Source organism: Rhinopithecus roxellana, chromosome 12, assembly GCF_007565055.1.
Source record: "Rhinopithecus roxellana isolate Shanxi Qingling chromosome 12, ASM756505v1, whole genome shotgun sequence".
NCBI classification, from domain to species: Eukaryota; Metazoa; Chordata; class Mammalia; order Primates; family Cercopithecidae; genus Rhinopithecus; species Rhinopithecus roxellana.
The window spans coordinates 43,806,262-43,811,072 of record NC_044560.1 but is presented as its reverse complement, the minus strand read 5'-3'; the positions used below and the strand labels follow the sequence as shown (position 1 = coordinate 43,811,072).

The 4,811-nt window shown below is 41.6% G+C and overlaps 1 long non-coding RNA gene across 1 annotated transcript; it reads right to left on the bottom strand.

The window, feature by feature from the left end:
- Positions 1-846: 846 nt before the first annotated feature.
- On the bottom strand, positions 847-4,811 carry LOC115892331. Its single transcript, XR_004052219.1, has 2 exons — positions 3,670-4,811; positions 847-2,979 (listed from the first exon to the last, which is right to left on the bottom strand). It is a non-coding gene; the product is annotated as an uncharacterized LOC115892331 (long non-coding RNA).

Genomic DNA, 4,811 nt, shown 5'->3' with positions numbered 1-4,811 from the left:
ATGTGATCCCTTAGGGAAGGTTATTGCTATTTCCAGCCTCAATGGTTGTATTCTTATTATCAAACTTAAGCATGTAACAAATAGGAAAACTATTCGTGACAGACAGCAAGTTGTAGAATGCGCCTTTAATGAAGCTGCTAATACTTGACTTTTAAGACTAGGATACTTTTTAAAACTATACTTAATACTAATGCTATTGTTTTATTTCACATATTGTATGTTTATATTTTAAGAAATAACATGCCACATTTAAATGCTGCTTTAGTCTCTTATATGTATGATTATTTATATATATGATTTCCCTAAGAAGGGAAAGGTCTGAGATTGGTGAATCCTCAAGTAATTTGAAACACTAAACATTAGGAGTATTTCAAATTACTTGAGGATTCACCAATTCCCAGACCTTTCCCTTCTTATGAGTTCTTCCAGAGTTTGTCAGAAATTCCTTTTCTGTTTAAGAAAACTCCAAAGAATTTCAGGAGTGGTAGCATAACTCCAAAGAGGTGCGCAGTTGATGCAGCTGGAACGGGGGAGGACCAGTGAGTTGCCCAGTTTCACCAGAAAAGACATAAAGCCAGCAAGAGATGCTATTATCAGCTAACTTCTTGTCCACACCTTTTTCTCATTGTTTTTAATACTCATTGCTACTATATTTAGTTTTCTTTACATTTTACACAATTTTAAAGCTATGCTATGTTGGAAACCCTGAAACATGTGTCAAGGACTTCAGATTAGAGAACTTGAAATGCATAAAGATATGGCAATTACACTTTACTTGCTTACTTGAAACAGCAGTTATCTTCACACTGAAAACTAAAGGAGAGCAGAGAAATCAACTAAATCCTGTTTTTGGCTTGAAGAGGGTTATGATCCTGAATCTCTTTTATTGTGGTAAAATACACATAAAATTTTCCATTTTTAGGTGTACATTGTGGCATTAAGTACATTCATGGTGTTGTACAACTACCATCATCTATCTCCAGAATTTTTTCATCTTCCCCAAATACAACTTCATCAAACACTAACTCTCCATTTCTCCCTCTCCCCCAGCTCCTGGCAACCATCAGATTCCTGGCTGTATGAATTTAACAACTCTAGGGGCCTCATATGAGTGGAATCATACAGTATATGTCCTTTTGTGTTTGGCTTATTTCACTTAGCATGGTATCTTCAAGGTTCATCCATGTTGTAGCATATGTCAGAATTTTCTTCCTTTTAAGGCTGAATCATATTCCAATGTAGGTATACGCTACATTTCATTTATCTACTTATCCATCAATGGACGCTGGGGTTGCTCCTACCTTTTAGCTATTGTGAATCATGTTGCTATAAACATGGGTGTACAATATCTGTCAGACTGCCGCCTTTCACATCTTTTGGGTATGTATCCAGAAGTGGAATTGCTGGATTATATGGTATTTCTAGGTTTAACTGCAATCTTCCCATTCTCACATACTTCACCTAAACTGAAAAATGCAATGAATACACCAACCAAACACATACTGTGTTTTAAGCAAGGCAGTGGAAAAACCCCATCGGATCTGTCTTGCATTACTTCTCACTTAACCTGTTGGAACACCTTACATCTAAGAAATGCCTTGAAGATGCCAAAGACCTCCAGGTCCAGGCAAGCTTCTGGAGCTCCTGCTGCTGACTGAGCCTCAGCCTTCTTGTTTAGAGGAAAGGGTACCCAGCACAACTCTGTCCACAGGGGTGACTGCAAATGACACCCAACACTCAGTTCTTCAACAACCCACAGGCCTGGCTGTAGATTTTGAGGTCAAGGTTGGGTAAGTATAAAACCCAATGAATTTTTATAATACTAGTAATGGGGAAAACAGGAAGATCAGGGAAGGTAGTGAAATCTTCACCAAGGCCAATGATTGCACAACACATTACTTCTTGAAGCACTTTTTTTCCACCTGCTAAAACACTAAACATTAGGAGTGTTTCAGATTACTTGAGGATTCACCAATCTCATAACTTTACCTTCCTAAAGGTTCTTCCAGAGTTTCTGTCAGAAATTCCTTATAAGAAAACTCCAAGGAATTTCAGGAGTGGTAGCATAATAACCGGGGAGAGCCCTCTCTGTCTGTAATTAATGAAAAACATAGTGTAGCTTACACAGCTTAGAGAAATTGTGGATCTATGAGGACATGTGAAGGTACCGGGCTATCATGTGGTCAATGTATCTGAAAAATAACAGTTCTGGGCCAACCAAGTGTGGTTCAAGGGGTCACTACTAAGAATGATTCCTCTTTGGGTAAAGAGGGAAGAGACACTAAAGGGAACTGCAATCGCCAGCAAAGGAACACAGTGACCATCGATGTCTGAGGACTGGCACAATGAAGGATAAGACAGAACCTCTCTGTAGCAGGGCTACTCCCTTTCAGTTCCCTTTCTTCCCCATTGTGTCCCAGTGGAGGACCTGATAATACACCTGGCCCATATCTAAGACATGGAGTTGGCAGTGCTGAGAGTAGGTAAGGTTCACAGTACGTTAAAAAGTCACACGAGGCTGGGTGCAGTGGCTCATGCCTGTAATCTCAGCACTTTGAGACGCTGAGGTAGGAGAATCACTTGAGGACAGGAGTTCGAAACCAGTTTGGCCAACATGGTGAAACCCTATCTCTACCAAAAATACAAAATTAGCTGGGCACAGTGGTGCACACCTGTAATCCCAGCTACTCGGCAGGCTGAGGCACAAGGATTGCTTGACCCCGGGAGGCAGAGGCTGCAGTGAGCCAAGACTTGAGCCACTGCACTCCAGCCTGGCAACAGACTGAGACTCTGTCTTTAAAACAAACAAACAAACAAAACTCACGTATGGTTTTCCCTTCCCTGGCCCCTCTTCTCTCTGCGGTTCAAATTAGGGCCTGACCTCGGCCATCTCCGTTCTCTTTGCTCAAGCATATGGGTCACTGCTTTGGGTTCCCACACCAGTCAGACATCCACAGGCTCCCTGATACAGACATGAGCCTAGGAAGAGGTAACATACCCAATTAGGCTCTGAGCCTAAAATACATTCCATGAAATTACCTGAGCTGTGCACAGTACTGTGATCTAACACATAATCAAAGTCATGCACTTTGTTTCTTGTTTGCTATTGTTACATGTGTACAGTGTCCTTAGGAGTCTAGAGGGAAGAGGGATGATTGGCAGAAGGCATGTGGGAAATCCTGGGTTCTCCAATAACCACCTTTCACCCCTAGCAGTACTCTCTAGAGTAAGATGGAGGCTGAAGATGTGTGCTCTGTTAAATTTCCTAATCATGGCTGGGTGTAGTGGCTCATGCCTGTAATCCCAGCGCTTTGGGAGGCTGAGGTGGGAGGATCAATTAAGCTCAGGAGGTCAAGACCAGCCTTGGCAACATAGTGAACTCCTGTTTCTACTAAAAATTTGCAGGCGGGTGGCCTGAGCCTGCAGTCTACTCGGGACTACTCGGGAGGTTGAGGCAGGAGGACTGCTTGAGCCTAGGAGATCAAGGCTGCAGTGAGCTATGATCACACCACTGCACTCCAGTGTGGGCCACCACCACCAACAAAATGTCCTAGTCTTTCATGCACATGTGATGCTGGCTTGGTGTTTACAGTTTCATACTCCTGAAATCGATTTGTGCCAGATATCACTGCAGACTAGTCCTTATTTGATAGAAATAAAATAACTTACATTTTATTTTCATGTAAAAGTGACAGCAGCAGCAATAACATAGGTATTCAGTAAATATTCTTTTGAATTAGGCCAGATCCTAAATATCCTGAAAGAAATATGACATGTCACTATCTACTCCTTCAAGACAAAGATACACTTTTTTCTTTCCTCACTTCAGTAAGCTGGTCTACAATGATGGACTTTTATTTATGTAATAATTTCAATACTGTTGAACATATTGGGTTTTTTTTTCTCCCTGTAAGTAGAATCTGATTTTGAAATCTAGCAGTGTACCAACAAGTGCCAAGCTGTTCTAATTAAGTTACCTTTCACATTTATAAAAGTGGTACAAAGTTCTCTGACTACCATTCCAGAAATACTAACTCATACTTACCTATTTTCAGTCTCCTAAAGGTTCCAAAGATCTTAATATATGTTCACTTAGCACAACACTGCTGCCCCAACAACTACCCCATGTTACAAAACAAGGCAAAGAGAAGCAGAACAACTCTCCCTATGCCCCGGGAGAAGTACGACAGAGGTACAGGGTAAGAGGGTTTCTGGGTCCTGGCCACCTGTTTCACATTCCTCTTTTGCCTTCTTTCTTCCTGGGCACGGTGAGGATCCTCTGATGGAAGGCAAGATGGCTGCCATCCTTCAGTTATCACAGTACTGTACCTTTAGAATGGACAGCATCAGCACTGTGATAACTGAGCCAGGGCAGCCTGTCAGTCACTGTGTCGGTCAACGGCATCCTTTCTTGTGGCTGCATTACTCTCTCTGAAGGCTCCCCATGAAGTGAAGGACTAAAAGATCCCCTTCTGGTTGGAGACGTGAGGAGGCAGAAGAAAAAGAAGGATCAGGGCCCAGCAAGTGGTGAGGCTGAAATATTAAAAGGCCCAGTTGAATTATATTAGAATGAAAGATGAACACATGACTTATACATATTAATGAGGATGAACAACTGCATGATTAGGTTTTCACTCTGATAATACATCAAATATGCAGTAAGCCTCCAGCATATTTCACAGCCTATTTCTTCCATGCATGGATTCACTGACTGTGCCTCCCTGACCTCAATCATTGATTATATATACACTGAGGAACTACTATGTTCTAAGGCCTCTTCTAGAAGTTCAGGAAATAAAGATAAATAAGAC